We start from the raw sequence: 17,110 nt of genomic DNA, 5'->3' as shown, positions 1-17,110 counted from the left end.
GTGTACTTTTATTTTTTTTACAATGTTCGCCATACGGAATGAATATTGTTAGAACCAACACAAAAGAGCAGTATAATAGTGCAGTATAATATCCTAAATATTATCAACTGAAACACATCTAGGACAATAAATACCAACAAAAGAACATTTTGTGCACTAAGTCTCAAAACATAATATTTATCACAGTTATTCAAAAAATGTAATTTAAATGAAAAAACAGAGTAACAAAATCGACGACCACATATACAGTATATATAATGGATATATGATATAATATCTATTATTTAATTTACAGAGTGCGCTTTTCCGATACATTACATACTGCATATACACAGTATATATATATATATACAGTATATAATGTATATGTACACAGTATATATATAAAACGCTTGTCAGTACCTACCGATTACACCACAGTGGAGGGACAACTGTTCAAAAATTTACTACATTGTTATAGTGGGAAAGCTGATATGACAAGTGGTTATTATTATTATTTATATATATAGCACCATTAATTCCATGGTGCTGTACATTAGACGGGGTTACATCAAAATACAAATGTCACTTACAGTAAACAAAACTAGCAATGACAGACTGATACAGAAGGAAGAGGACCCTGCCCTTTGCAGGCTTACATTCTACAGGATTGTGGGGAAGGAGACAGTAGGTCAGAGGTTGCAGTAGCTCCAATGGTGTTGAGGTGGCCATGTGGTCATTACTAGTGTTGAGCATTCCGATACCGCAAGTATCGGGTATCGGCCGATATTTGCGGTATCGGAATTCCGATACCGAATTCCGATACTTCCCGCGTATCGGATACCGGAATCGGAAGTTCCCAGAATTCAAACTGCACGCAGCAGCCAATGAGGAATGATTGGAAGTGTGGGCACATCCTGTTTAGCATGGTGGGCATGTAAGTACTGGCAAGGCTGTGATTGGCTGCTGAAATGATGTCACTCTGCACTATAAAAAACGCTGCCGCCATTTTGCGCTCACTCTGCTGTGATTTCAGTTAGGGACAGGACACTGTGTTCTAACTGAGGGCCAGTTGAGCTAGCTAATTGCTTTATTTTCCTTTCCAAAGGCTAATTTAGCAAAATGCTGTGTGTTCTTCACTGTTCACCTTGCTCTTGCCTTGCAGCGCTGTTTTAACAGCATTCTGCAAGGTCTCTGTGTGTGTGTGTGTGTGTGCAGCTCACTCTGTAGTCTGTGTGCAGCCATATACCCGGTTGTATTCAGCTCAGGGGGGGTTCACACTGCCTCACACAGTTGTCCTTTTTTGCTCATAGTGCAGCCTGCTGCACATTTTTTCTCAAATTTCCTATTAGTGTTTTTCCACCCGTCTCCAGCTAAATTGTGGAAAAACACTACATAGGATAACCTAGAGGGGGGTTTTTGGGCCTTGCAGCGCCGTTTACGGCTGTCTGCACGGTCTCCGTGTGAGCCCAGCTCGCCCTGTAGTCTGTGTGCAGCCATAGCCGGTTGGATTCAGCTCAGGGTTCGTTACTGGCTCATACCTTGAGAAAAATTTTCCTTTTTTTCAAATAGTGCAGCCTGTTTAAAAATTTTAAAAAAAATTCCCTATTAGTGTTTTTCCACCCGTCTCCAGCTAAATAGTGGAAAAACACTACATAGGATAACCTAGAGGGGGTTTATTGGGCCTTGCAGCGCCGTTTACGGCTGTCTGCACGGTCTCTGTGTGAGCGCAGCTCGCCCTGTAGTCTGTGTGCAGCTCTAGCCGGTTGGATTCAGCTCAGGGTGCGTTACTGCCTCATACCTTGAAAAACAATTTCCTTTTTTTTCAAATAGTGCAGCCTGTTAAAAATTTAAACAAAAAAATTCATATTAGTGTCTTTCCACCCGTCTCCAGCTAAATAGTTGAAAAATACTACATAGGATAACCTAGAGGAGGGTTTTTTGGCCTTGCAGCGCCGTTTACGGCTGTCTGCACGGTCTCTGTGTGAGCGCAGCTCGCCCTGTAGTCTGTGTGCAGCTATAGCCGGTTGGATTCAGCTCAGGGTGCGTTACTGCCTCATACCTTGAAAAACAATTTCCTTTTTTTCAAATAGTGCAGCCTGTTTAAAATTTTTTTAAAAAAATTCCTATTAGTGTCTTTCCACCCGTCTCCAGCTAAATAGTGGAAAAACACTACATAGGATAACCTAGAGGAGGGTTTTTTGGCCTTGCAGCGCCGTTTACGGCTGTCTGCACGGTCTCCGTGTGATTTAAACTAGCTCTGTAGCCCGATCTGCACAAAAAAAAAAGTAAAGTTCACCAAACACAACTTAACACTTGTGTAGGCCACATTTGAAAAATAATAAAGTTTAGTCCACACTTTACAACATTAGTGTTTCTTACACCTGTTAGGAGGAGCATTTCAGGAATAAGCACGCTAAGGCCTTAGTACTTTTCTGCTTATCTTTATCTGTCAACCAAGATGAAGAGGGCAGGGAGTAAGGCACGTGGGCGTGGGCGCGGAGCAGGGATAGGAGCAGGGAGAGGACGTGGTGATTCTGTGCCTGCTGCGGGCGCCGGTGACTCGTCGTCACTCAGTTTCAGCAGGGAACAGTCCTTCATGCGCAGCTTTGTCGGAGAGCGCCATGCACCGCTACTGCGTGAAGACCAAATTGAAGCCGTTGTCGGGTGGATGGCAGCTAACGCCTCGGCATCGACTTCAGTTAGTGCCACATCCTCTCAGGCACAGAGCACTGGAGAGCAGCCATCTGTCTCTTCACCACCTGCCAAATTGGCCAGGCAGTCAGAGAGCCCAGGACAGGAGCCGTCTCTACTTCTGTTCTCTGAATCTCTTGGCTTGGAAACAGGGGGCCAGCCAAGCAGCATTGGAGAAATGGAAGAAGAGGCAGTGTGCAGTGATGCCCAACAGCTTTTTCTCTCTGACTCTGAAGAGGCAGGTGGGCCAGTGCCTCCGGTGACCACAGCGCAGTACGCATCTGATGATGAAACTCAGGTGCCGCTTTCTGATGCGTACTGTGCTGCCGAGACTACCCAGGAGGAGCAGTTGGTGGCAGAGGGTAGTGGAGATGATGAGGTCCTTGACCCATCGTGGCGTGAGGAACAGGAAGGTGGTGGGAGCAGCTCTGAGGAAGAGCTTCCCCTTACGGGCCAAAGAGGGAGAGGGAGGGGGAAGACTGCGGAGCCTGTAGCCTCCACTTTGGCACCCGTTAGGAGCCTGTCTCTTTCCAAAGCCAAAAAGGGCGCTCCCAAGACTTGCAGTGCCTGGTCCTTTTTTGACACAGTTGCAGATGACATTTGTTTTGTCAAATGCAAGCTGTGTCATCAGAAAGTAAAAAGAGGTAAAAGTGTCAGCAACCTCAATACCACAAATATGTGGAAACATGTGCGGAACAGGCACGCGGTGGAGTTACAGAAACACAGTGAAGACGTAGGCCAACCAACAGCGGCAGCTACCACCTCTTCATCTCGTGTTGCCTCTTCCTCCACTGTTGTCCAGAGACCTAGTGTAATTCCACCCACAGCACCACCTTCCCAGTCATCCTCACACTCCCAGTCTACTCTACAGCCATCGGTAGTACAGGCATGGGAGAAAAGGCGGGCATTCTCGGCCAACCACCCCCGAGCACAGGCTCTGAATGCAGGCATTGCCAAACTGTTGTCCCTGGAAATGCTCTCGTTCAGGCTGGTGGAGACTGACAGCTTCCGTGACTTGATGGCAATGGCAGTCCCACAGTACAAGGTGCCCAGCCGCTTTTACTTCAGCAGGCAGGCTGTCCCTGCCCTGCACAGGCATGTTGAGGCAAACATAAAACATGCGCTACTGAACGCCGTCAGTAGCAAGGTCCACCTCACCACCGATGCGTGGACCAGTCAGCATGGACAGGGGCGATATGTTTCCCTCACTGCCCATTGGGTTAATGTTGTTGAGCCAGGTACAGATCGTGCGAGTGGCGCAGGACATGTCCTGCCCACTCCAAGGATTGCAGGAATCCAGTCTGTACGCATCGACTCCTCCTCTTACACCAGTTCCTCAGATTCCTCTCTGCAGGATCCGTCACAGTCCACCTCCACATGGACCCGTGAACGTTTACCTATGACCGACATGAGCACAGCCGTGGCCAAACGTCAGGAGGCCGTTTTGAAACTAGTTTCATTGGGGCATCGAAGCCACACAGCGCAGGAGCTCTGGAATGCCATCAAGCAGGAGAGCGATGTGTGGTTACTGCCAGCGAATCTCCAGCCAGGCATGGTAGTGTGTGACAATGGCCGAAATCTGGTGGCAGCTTTGGCCCTTGGCAACCTCACTCACATCCCATGTCTGGCACATGTGCTCAATTTGGTTGTGCAGAGTTTTCTGAGGGACTATCCGGATCTTGATGCCCTGCTGCACAAGGTCCGCCTAGAGTGTGCTCACTTGCGGCATTCCAGCTTGGCCAGATCCCGCATTGCTGCTCTGCAGCGCCGATTCCGCCTTCCGGAACACCGCATCATATGTGACCTACCTACCCGGTGGAATTCCACGTTACATATGTTGGCGCGGTTGTGTGAGCAGCAGCAAGCAGTTATGGAGTACCAGCTGCATCAGGCGCAAAGAAGTCGCAGTCAGCACCGATCAGACTTCACAACCACAGAGTGGGCCACTATGAAGGACGTCTGCCAGGTTTTGCGTCCTTTTGATTATTCCACGCGGATGGCAAGTGCAGATGATGCACTAGTCAGCATGACTGTCCCCCTTATCTGCCTGCTTCAGCAAACTTTGCAAGGGTTAAGGGATGATGTTGTGGAAGAGGTGGAGGATGAGGAGTCACCTTTTCCATCAGCTTCTGGAGAGTCAGCGCCACGTGGTTCCTCACAAAGGGGTACGCAGGGGCCAATTTGTGAGGAGGATGAGGAGGAGTCAATGGAGGAGGAAGAGCTCCGTCCAGAGGAGGGAGCGACACAATTGTCCAGTGGTCAGTGTGTACAGCGAGGGTGGGGTGATGACGAGCGGGCAGAGATCATGTATCAAGCAGGGGACAGCGTTTCTGGGCCAGTTGGCACTCTGCAGCACATGGTGGATTTCATGCTGCAGTGCCTGAGAAACGACCGCCGCATCGACCACATTCTCAACATGCCTGATTATTGGGTGTTCACCCTCCTCGATCCTCGCTACCGGGACAACGTCCAAAACCTCATCCCTGCGTTGACCCGGGAGCGTAAATTGCGGGAGTACCACGACACACTGGTGAATTCCATCATCTTCTCCTGTCCAACTGAGAGGAGTGCTGCTAGTGCTTTACAAAGCAGCTCAGTGCGTCGAGGCAGTGGGGGAGGCTCTGCCCAAAGAGGGAGCAGAAGCAGTGCCTCTGCCCAAGGCAAGCCCAGTATGGCACAACTCTGGCACACTTTTGTGTGCCCGCCCCAAATGTCTACACCATCACCGGCGGCTCCAGTCAGCAGGAGGCAACGGTTCCGTCAGATGGTGACAGACTACATGGCTTGCCCTCTTACTGTACTCCCAGACGGCTCTTCCCCGTTCAAGTTTTGGGTCTCTAAGCTGGATACATGGCCAGAGCTAAGCCAGTATGCATTGGAGGTGCTGGCTTGCCCTGCGGCTAGTGTCTTATCGGAACGTGTCTTTAGTGCCGCAGGTGGTGTACTAACAGAGCGTCGCATGCGACTATCCTCCGATAACGTTGACCGGCTTACTTTCCTGAAAATGAACCAGGCCTGGATCTCGCAGGAATTTGCCACTCCTCTGCCTGATTAAGTAATTGGGTGTCATCCAGGTCTTCTGCTGTGTTCATCTTTCTACCACCTGAACTGCTATTCCTGGGCTCCAACACTGCCAGTTGCGGCTCAGAAGTGCAGGCTGCACAGTAAAAACATACGACCCAGTGTTATTGGGTTTCAGTAACGTCAGCTGATCCCCAGCTGTGTAGCCGGCAATGTGTCCTGCGACCGCCACGCTGGCACAACAACCTAAATGTAAGGGAACCTGTCCCCCCCCCCCCGTCGTTTGTTACTGAAAGAGCCATCTTGTGCAGCAGTAATGCTGCACAAGGAAAAGGTAGCTCTTTTTTTTTAGCTCCTTGCACACGCAGAACTTAACACTTATAAAATGTGTTCACTGATACCGTTATACTGTCCCGGAGCTGGGACTTTCCTTCGCAATGTGACGCAGCACAGCCGTCATTCCTACCCCCTTGGTGCCATGCGCTGCCTCCTCAGCGTTGTTTTAAGCTGTCACGGAGCCTGCGCTGTTCTGTTATCCCTTGGGCATGCCCTATTTGCGCTGCCTGTCTTCTGACATAATTTGGTGTCAGGCTGGCTGCGCCTGTGCGGCCGCGCTGCCCGAGATCCCGCCTCGCTGTGTCTTCTGATTGAGTCACACTGCGGGCCTGGGATCCATGGGCATGCGCAGTGCATATCTTCCCCTCGGGCTCTCGCTCATTTCCCTCCGCCTTCTTTAGACTGTGCGCCGTCAGCTGATCCCTAATAGCATGCCACGGCCGTGACACCGCACAGTCTGAAGAAGAGGGAAGGAGGGGAGTGAGAGTCGAGGATATGCACTGTGCATGTCCATGGTTCCAAGGCCCGCAGTGGGATTACGTTGGACGAGACTGCGAGGTGGGATCTGGAGCAGCGTGGACGCACAGGCAGTGACAGCCTGACACCAAATTATGTCAGAAGACAGGCAGCGCTAATTGGGCATGGCCAAGGGCTAACAGAACAGCGCAGGCTCCGTGACAGCTTAAAACAACGCTGAGGAGGCAGCGCACGGCACCAAGGGGATAGGAATGTCAGCTGTGCTGTGTCCCATTACGAAGGAAATTCGCACCTCCGGGACAGTTTAACGGTATAAGGGGACACATTTTTAGTGTTTACTTCGGTGTTTGCAAGGAGCATAATTAAAAGAACCACCTTTTCCTTTTGCATCGTTAGTGCTGCACAAGATGGCTCTTTCAGCTACAAACGTCTTGGGGGGGTTAAAGGTTCCCTTTCAACTTGCTACAATCAGGCTTCGGCCTACACTCTGTTCCTCTGCTCCTCCTGCTGTCCCTGGGCTCTAACACCGCCAGTTGGTGCCTGGAAGTGCTGTGTGCACAGTCAACAGTCGCTCCTCTGTTATTGGGGTTCAGTAACGTCAGCTGATCCCCAGCTGTGCGTGCGGCAATACCTCCAATCTGCTCCTCCTGCTGTCCCTGGGCTCTAACACCGCCAGTTGGTGCCTGGAAGTGCTGTCTGCACAGTCAACAGTCGCTCCTCTGTTATTGGGGTTCAGTAACGTCAGCTGATCCCCAGCTGTGTGTGCGGCAATACCTCCAATCTGCTCCTCCTGCTGTCCCTGGGCTCTAACACCGCCAGTTGGTGCCTGGAAGTGCTGTGTGCACAGTCAACAGTCGCTCCTCTGTTATTGGGGTTCAGTAACGTCAGCTGATCCCCAGCTGTGTGTGCGGCAATATCTCCAATCTGCTCCTCCTGCTGTCCCTGGGCTCTAACACCGCCAGTTGGTGCCTGGAAGTGCTGTGTGCACAGTCAACAGTCGCTCCTCTGTTATTGGGGTTCAATAACGTCAGCTGATCCCCAGCTGTGTGTGCGGCAATACCTCCAATCTGCTCCTCCTGCTGTCCCTGGGCTCTAACACCGCAGTTGGTGCCTGGAAGTGCTGTGTGCACAGTCAACAGACGCTCCTCTGTTATTGGGGTTCAGTAACGTCAGCTGATCCCCAGCTGTGTATCCAGCAACGTGTCATGCGACCGCCACGCTGGCACAACTAAAATGTAAGGGGACCTGTCCCCCCCCCCCCTAGGCGTTTGTTACTGAAAGAGCCACCATGTGCAGCACTAATACTGCACAAGGGAAAGGTCGCTCTTGAAATTATGCTCCTTGCAAACGCTGAACTACACACTCATGTAATGTGTCCCCTCACACCGTCCAACCGTCCCGGAGGTGGGACTTTCCTTTGTAATGTGACGCAGCACAGCCGTCATTGCTACCCCCTTGGCACCGTGCGCTGCCTCCTTAGCGTTGTTTGATTCCGTCATGGACCCTGCGCTGTTATGTTATCCCTTGGCCATGCACAGTTTGCGCTGCCCGTCCTCTGACATCATTTGTTGTCGTCCTGGCTGCGCCTGTGCGTCCACGCTGCCCAAAATCACACCTCGCAGTGTCGTCTAATGTGATCCCACAGTGGGCCTGGTATCCATGGCCATGCGCAGTGCATCTACTAGCCTCTCACTCCCCTTCTTCACGCTTCTTCAGACTAGGCGGCGTCAGCTGATCCCTAATAGCATGCCACGGCCGTGACGCCGCACAGTCTGAAGAAGCAGGAAGGAGGTGAGTGAGAGGCGATGATATGCACTGCGCATGCCCATGGATCCCTGGCCCGCAGTGGGACTACATTAGATGACACTGCAAGGTTGGATCTCGGGCAGCTTGGACGCACAGGCACTGCCAGCCTGACACCTACATGATGTCAGAAGACGGCCACCGCTAACTGTGCATGGCCAAGGGATAACATTACAGCGCGGGCTCCGTGACAGAACCAAACAACGTTGAGGAGGTGGCGCCCGGCACCAAAGGGGTTGGAATGACGGCTGTGCTGTGTCACATTACAAAGGAAAGTCCCACTTCCGGGATGGTTTGACGGTGTGAGGGGATACATTATATGAGTGTGTACTTCAGCGTTTGCAAGGAGCATAATTTTCGGAGCCACCATTTTCCATGTGCAGTATTACTGCTGTACAAGATGGCTCTTTCAGCAACAAATGCCTGGGGGGGGGGGGGGGGTTAAAGGTTCCCTTTCAACTTGCTCCACTGCAGGCTTCGGCCTACACTCTGCTCCTCTTTGATTCCCTGGGTTTCAACACTGTCAGTTGCCACCTGGAAGTGTTGTCTACACAGAAAAAACACTAGGTGATGTGTCAGTGGGGTTCAGCACCGCCAGCTGTTCCCCTGCTGTGTAGTCGGCAACGTGTCCAGCACAAGCCACGCTGGCACAACAGAACAAAAGCTGCCACCAGTGCAGGCTTCGGCCTACACTCTGCTCCTCTCCTCCTCCTGCTGACCCTGGGCTCAAACACCGCCAGTTTTTGCCCGGAAGTGCTAGCTGCACAGAGAAAAACACCAGCCAATGTGTTAGTGGGGTTCAGCACCGCCGGCTGTTCCCCTGCTGTGTAGCCGGCAACGTGACCTGCAAACGCCACGCAGGCACATGAACTGAAATTAAAGGGAACCTGGCCCCACCCCCCCAGGTGTTTCTATGTATAACAGCCACCCAGTACAGCAGTACTGCTGCATTTGTACAAGGTGGCTGACTTTTTCTCCTTGCCCACGTTGAACTCAACACGTACAAAATGTGTCTCATTGAGACCATTCCACTGTCCCTGAGGTGTGACTTTCCTTTCTAATCATACGCAGCACCCCCCTTGGTAGCGTTTCCCGTCTTTTGTCATCATGGTTAGCTGGCTGCGCCTGTGCATCCGCCCTGCTAGAAACAACGCCCCTCGTTGTCATATTTATTTTGTCAGCGAGGGTGTGGTTTATGGGCACGAGCAGTGCATATGTTCGCCTGTCTTAACTCATCTCCTTCCGCCTTCTTCAGACTGTGCGGCCTCCTGGCCGTGGTAGGCGATAAGGATCAGCTGAGGCCGCCCAGTCTGAAGCAGGTGTAAGGACATGTGTGAGCGGCAAACCTATTTACTGCACAAGACCACGAATCCCAGCCACGCAGTGTGATTTTTTGAAAACACACTGTGGGTCTGGGATTCATGTCCATCGCTAACCGCAACGGCCGACATGAAATGAGGTCAGAAGACAGGAAGCGCTCACAGCGCATGGCCAAGGGATCACAATAGCGCAGACTCCTGTACAGCAAATAACAACGCTCAGGAATCTGCTCCCAGCAGCTAGGTGTAAATTTTGACACCTGTGCTGCATCTCCTTAAAAAGACAAGTCACGCCTCCACTACTGTTTGACAGTATAGTGGGCTAAATAGTGTACGTGTTTTATTCAGCGTGTGCAAGGAGAAAATTAAATAGAGCAACCTTTTACTTGTGCAGCATTAATGCTGCACAAGGTGTGGCTCTTGTACCTTGCAACACCTGAGGGGGGGTTAAAGGTAACCTTTGAAATTGGTTCAACTAGGCTTCGGCCTACACTCTGCTCCTCTCCTGCTCTCCCTGGGCTCAAACACCGCTAGTTTTTGCCCGGAACTGCTAGCTGCACAGAGAAAAACACCAGTCAATGTGTTAGTGGGGTTCAGCACCGCCAGCTGTTCCCCTGCTGTGTAGTCGGCATCGTGTCCAGCACAAGCCACGCTGGCACAACTGACCAACAGCTGCCACCAGTGCAGGCTTCGGCCTACACTCTGCTCCTCTCCTGCTGACCCTGGGCTCAAACACCGCTAGTTTTTGCCTGGAACTGCTAGCTGCACAGAGAAAAACACCAGTCAATGTGTTAGTGGGGTTCAGCACCGCCAGCTGTTCCCCTGCTGTGTAGTCGGCATCGTGTCCAGCACAAGCCACGCTGGCACAACTGACCAAAAGCTGCCACCAGTGCAGGCTTCGGCCTACACTCTGCTCCTCTCCTCCTGCTGCTGACCTTGGGCTCTAACACCGCCAGTTTTTGCCCGGACATGCGAGCTGCACAGAGAAAAACACCAGTCAATGTGTCAGTGGGGTTCAGCAATGCCAGCTGTTCCCCTGCTGTGTAGCTTGCAACGTGACCTGCAAACGCCACGCAGGCACATGAACTGAAATTGAAGGGAGCCTGCCCCCCACCCCCAGGTGTTTCTATGTATAACAGCCACCTTGTACAGCAGTACTGCTGCATTTGTACAAGGTGGCTGACTTTTTCTCCTTGCCCACGTGGAACTCAACACGTAAAAAATGTGTCTCATTGAGACCATTCCACTGTCCCTGAGGTGTGACTTTCCTTTCTAATGATACGCAGCACCACCCTTGTTAGCGCTGCCCGTCTTTTGACATCATTGGTTAGCTGGCTGCGCCTGTGCGTCTGCCCTGCTTGATACAACGCCCCTCGGTGTCTTATTTTTTTGGACAGCGAGGGTGTGATTGATGGGCATGTGCAGTGCATATGTTTGCCTGTGTTCACTCATCTCCTTCCGCCTTCTTCAGACTGGGTGTCCTCATGGCTGCGGCAGGCGATAAGGGATCAGATGAGGCCGCCCAGTCTGAAGCAGGTGTAAGGACATGTGTGAGCGGCAAACCTATTTACTGCACAAGGCCACGAATCCCAGCCACGCAGTGTGATTTTTTGAAAACACACTGTGGGTCTGGGATTCATGTCCATCGCTAACCGCAACGGCCGACATGAAATGAGGTCAGAAGACAGGAAGCGCTCACAGCGCATGGCCAAGGGATCACAATAGCGCAGACTCCTGTACAGCAACTAACAACGCTCAGGAATCTGCGCCCAGCAGCTAGGTGTACATTTTGACACCTGTGCTGCATCTCCTTAAAAAGACAAGTCACGCCTCCACTACTGTTTGACAGTATAGTGGGCTTAAATAGTGTACGTGTTTTATTCAGCGTGTGCAAGGAGCAAATTAAATAGAGCAACCTTTTACTTGTGCAGCATTAATGCTGCACAAGGTGTGGCTCTTGTACCTTGCAACACCTGATGGGGGGTTAAAGGTAACCTTTGAAATTGGTTCAACTAGGCTTCGGCCTACACTCTGCTCCTCTCCTGCTGACCCTGGGCTCAAACACCGCTAGTTTTTGCCCGGAACTGCTAGCTGCACAGAGAAAAACACCAGTCAATGTGTTAGTGGGGTTCAGCACCGCCAGCTGTTCCCCTGCTGTGTAGTCGGCATCGTGTCCAGCACAAGCCACGCTGGCACAACTGACCAAAAGCTGCCACCAGTGCAGGCTTCGGCCTACACTCTGCTCCTCTCCTGCTGACCCTGGGCTCAAACACCGCTAGTTTTTGCCTGGAACTGCTAGCTGCACAGAGAAAAACACCAGTCAATGTGTTAGTGGGGTTCAGCACCGCCAGCTGTTCCCCTGCTGTGTAGTCGGCATCGTGTCCAGCACAAGCCACGCTGGCACAACTGACCAAAAGCTGCCACCAGTGCAGGCTTCGGCCTACACTCTGCTCCTCTCCTCCTCCTGCTGACCCTGGGCTCTAACACCGCCAGTTTTTGCCCGGACATGCGAGCTGCACAGAGAAAAACACCAGTCAATGTGTCAGTGGGGTTCAGCAACGCCAGCTGTTCCCCTGCTGTGTAGCTTGCAACGTGACCTGCAAACGCCACGCAGGCACATGAACTGAAATTGAAGGGAGCCTGCCCCCCACCCCCAGGTGTTTCTATGTATAACAGCCACCTTGTACAGCAGTACTGCTGCATTTGTACAAGGTGGCTGACTATTTTCTCCTTGCCCACGTGGAACTCAACACGTACAAAATGTGTCTCATTAGAGACCATTCCACTGTCCCTGAGGTGTGACTTTCCTTTCTAATGACACGCAGCACCCCCATTGTTAGCGCTGCCCGTCTTCTGACATCATTGGTTGGCTGGCTGTGCCTTTGCGTCCGCCCTGCCCGACACAACGCCCCTCGTTGTCTCATATATTTTGACTGCGAGGGTGTGATTGATGGGCACGAGCAGTGCATATGTTCCCCTGTCTTCACTCCCCTCCTTCCGCCTTCTTCTGACTGTGCGGCCTCATGGCCGCGGCATGCGATAAGGGATCAGCTGAGGCCGCCCAGTCTGAAGCAGGTGTAAGGACATGTGTGAGCGGCGAACATATTTACTGCACAAGGCCACAAATCCCAGCACCGCAGTGTGACTTTAGGAAAAGGCACTGTGGGTCTGGGATTCATGTCCATCGTTAACCGCACCGGCCAACATGAAAGGAGGTCATGAGACGGCCTGCACTAACAGAGTATTGCCAAGGGATAACACAAGAGCGCAGTTTCCTGTACTGCAAATAACAACGGTAAGGAATCTGCGCCCAGCACCTAGGTGTAAATTTGTACACCTGTGCTGCGTCTCCTTAAAAAGACAAGTCACGCCTCCACTACTGTTTGACAGTTTAATGGGCTAAATAGTGTACGTGTTTTATTCAGCGTGTGCAAGGAGCAAAATTAAGAGAGCAACCTTTGACTTGTGCATCATTAATGCAGTTCAAGGTGTGGCTCTTGTACCTTGCAACACCCGAGGGGGGGTTAAAGGTTACCTTTGAAATTGGTTCAACTAGGCTTCGGCCTACACTCTGCTCCTCTCCTCCTCCTGCTGACCCTGGGCTATAAAACCGCCAGTTGTAGCCTGGAAGTGCTAGCTGCACAGAGAAAAACACCAGCCAATGTGTTAGTGGTGTTCAGCACCGCCAGCTGTTCCCCTGCTGTGTAGCCGGCATCGTGTCCAGCACAAGCCACGCTGGCACAACCGACCAAAAGCTGCCACCAGTGCAGGCTTCGGCCTACACTCTGCTCCTCTCCTCCTGCTGACCCTGGGCTCAAACAACGCTAGTTTTTGCCCGGAACTGCGAGCTGCACAGAGAAAAACACCAGCCAATGTGTTAGTGGGGTTCAGCACCGCCAGCTGTTCCCCTGCTGTGTAGCCGGCATCGTGTCCAGCACAAGCCACGCTGGCACAACCGACCAAAAGCTGCCACCAGTGCAGGCTTCGGCCTACACTCTGCTCCTCTCCTCCTCCTGCTGACCCTGGGCTCAAACAACGCTAGTTTTTGCCCGGAACTGCGAGCTGCACAGAGAAAAACACCAGCCAATGTGTTAGTGGGGTTCAGCACCGCCAGCTGTTCCCCTGCTGTGTAGCCGGCATCGTGTCCAGCACAAGCCACGCTGGCACAACCGACCAAAAGCTGCCACCAGTGCAGGCTTCGGCCTACACTCTGCTCCTCTCCTCCTCCTGCTGACCCTGGGCTCAAACAACGCTAGTTTTTACCCGGAACTGCTAGCTGCACAGAGAAAAACACCAGCCAATGTGTTAGTGGGGTTCAGCACCGCCAGCTGTTCCCCTGCTGTGTAGCCGGCAACGTGTCCTGCAAACGCCACGCAGGCACATGAACTAAAATAAGGGAGCCTGCCCCCCACCCCCAGGTGTTTCTATGTATAACAGCCACCTTGTACAGCTGTACTGCTGCATTTGTACAAGGTGGCTGACTTTTTTCTCCTTGCCCACGTGGAACTCAACACGTACAAAATGTGTCTCATTAGAGACCATTCCACTGTCCCTGAGGTGTGACTTTCCTTTCTAATGACACGCAGCACCCCCATTGTTAGCGCTGCCCGTCTTCTGACATCATTGGTTGGCTGGCTGTGCCTGTGCGTCCGCCCTGCCCGACACAACGCCCCTCGTTGTCTCATATATTTTGACTGCGAGGGTGTGATTGATGGGCACGAGCAGTGCATATGTTCCCCTGTCTTCACTCCCCTCCTTCCGCCTTCTTCTGACTGTGCGGCCTCATGGCCGCGGCATGCGATAAGGGATCAGCTGAGGCCGCCCAGTCTGAAGCAGGTGTAAGGACATGTGTGAGCGGCGAACATATTTACTGCACAAGGCCACGAATCCCAGCACCGCAGTGTGACTTTAGGAAAAGGCACTGTGGGTCTGGGATTCATGTCCATCGTTAACCGCACCGGCCAACATGAAATGAGGTCATGAGACGGCCTGCACTAACAGAGTATTGCCAAGGGATAACACAAGAGCGCAGTTTCCTGTACTGCAAATAACAACGGTAAGGAATCTGCGCCCAGCACCTAGGTGTAAATTTGTACACCTGTGCTGCGTCTCCTTAAAAAGACAAGTCACGCCTCCACTACTGTTTGACAGTATAATGGGCTAAATAGTGTACGTGTTTTATTCAGCGTGTGCAAGGAGCAAAATTAAGAGAGCAACCTTTGACTTGTGCATCATTAATGCAGTTCAAGGTGTGGCTCTTGTACCTTGCAACACCCGAGGGGGGGTTAAAGGTTACCTTTGAAATTGGTTCAACTAGGCTTCGACCTACACTCTGCTCCTCTCCTCCTCCTGCTGACCCTGGGCTATAACACCGCCAGTTGTAGCCTGGAAGTGCTAGCTGCACAGAGAAAAACACCAGCCAATGTGTTAGTGGTGTTCAGCACCGCCAGCTGTTCCCCTGCTGTGTAGCCGGCATCGTGTCCAGCACAAGCCACGCTGGCACAACCGACCAAAAGCTGCCACCAGTGCAGGCTTCGGCCTACACTCTGCTCCTCTCCTCCTGCTGACCCTGGGCTCAAACAACGCTAGTTTTTGCCCGGAACTGCGAGCTGCACAGAGAAAAACACCAGCCAATGTGTTAGTGGGGTTCAGCACCGCCAGCTGTTCCCCTGCTGTGTAGCCGACATCGTGTCCAGCACAAGCCACGCTGGCACAACCGACCAAAAGCTGCCACCAGTGCAGGCTTCGGCCTACACTCTGCTCCTCTCCTCCTCCTGCTGACCCTGGGCTCAAACAACGCTAGTTTTTGCCCGGAACTGCTAGCTGCACAGAGAAAAACACCAGCCAATGTGTTAGTGGGGTTCAGCACTGCCAGCTGTTCCCCTGCTGTGTAGCCGGCAACGTGTCCTGCAAACGCCACGCAGGCACATGAACTGAAATTGAAGGGAGCCTGCCCCCCACCCCCAGGTGTTTCTATGTATAACAGCCACCTTGTACAGCAGTACTGCTGCATTTGTACAAGGTGGCTGACTTTTTTCTCCTTGCCCACGTGGAACTCAACACGTACAAAATGTGTCTCATTAGAGACCATTCCACTGTCCCTGAGGTGTGACTTTCCTTTCTAATGACACGCAGCACCCCCATTGTTAGCGCTGCCCGTCTTCTGACATCATTGGTTGGCTGGCTGTGCATGTGCGTCCGCCCTGCCCGACACAACGCCCCTCGTTGTCTCATATATTTTGACTGCGAGGGTGTGATTGATGGGCACGAGCAGTGCATATGTTCGCCTGTCTTCACTCCCCTCCTTCCGCCTTCTTCAGACTGTGCGGCCTCATGGCCGTGGCAGGCAATAAGGGATCAGCTGAGGCCGCCCAGTCTGAAGCAGGTGTAAGGACATGTGTGAGCGGCGAACATATTTACTGCACAAGGCCACGAATCCCAGCACCGCAGTGTGACATTAGGAAAAGGCACTGTGGGTCTGGAATTCATGTCCATCGTTAACTGCATCGGCCAACATGAAATGAGGTCATGAGACGGCCTGCACTAACAGAGTATTGCCAAGGGATAACACAAGAGCGCAGTTTCCTGTACTGCAAATAACAACGGTAAGGAATCTGCGCCCAGCACCTAGGTGTAAATTTGTACACCTGTGCTGCGTCTCCTTAAAAAGACAAGTCACGCCTCCACTACTGTTTGACAGTATAATGGGCTAAATAGTGTACGTGTTTTATTCAGCGTGTGCAAGGAGCAAAATTAAGAGAGCAACCTTTGACTTGTGCATCATTAATGCAGTTCAAGGTGTGGCTCTTGTACTTTGCAACACCCGAGGGGGGGTTAAAGGTTACCTTTGAAATTGGTTCAACTAGGCTTCGGCCTACACTCTGCTCCTCTCCTCCTCCTGCTGACCCTGGGCTCAAACACCGCTAGTTTTTGCCTGGAACAGCTAGCTGCACAGAGAAAAACACCAGTCAATGTGTTAGTGGGGTTCAGCACCGCCAGCTGTTCCCCTGCTGTGTAGCCAGCATCGTGTCCAGCACAAGCCACGCTGGCACAACCGACCAAAAGCTGCCACCAGTGCAGGCTTCGGCCTACACTCTGCTCCCCCTGCTTACCCTTTGCTCCAGCATCGCTAGTTGGGGCTCTAGGAAGACAATCTTTAATAGGCAACGCATCTGGGTTCCAGCACCGCCAGCTGGTTCTCGGCAGTGTTTTTGTCACAGGTACTCCCTCGTGCCAAACCTGGTTTCAGCACCGTCAGCTGTTTACGGGTTGTGTCAAACTCGCTGAGACGCCTATGCTTACCCCGTCGTGTTGCGGTCGGGTTAGCCAACTCCAGGGTGCCTCCAGTTTAGGAGCTTCCTATGTGGGCTGCGTGAACTGGTAGTCAAGGCTGGTTCTGTAGTGCCAGTAGGCCCAGCTCCCCCTGTAGGACTGTTGGGGTTCGGTAACTGCGGCTGCCTCGCGGCCTAGCTGTTCTCTCC

The sequence above is a fragment of the Ranitomeya imitator genome, chromosome 1, assembly GCF_032444005.1.
Source record: "Ranitomeya imitator isolate aRanImi1 chromosome 1, aRanImi1.pri, whole genome shotgun sequence".
NCBI classification, from domain to species: Eukaryota; Metazoa; Chordata; class Amphibia; order Anura; family Dendrobatidae; genus Ranitomeya; species Ranitomeya imitator.
Note: the sequence above shows the minus strand (reverse complement) of the source record.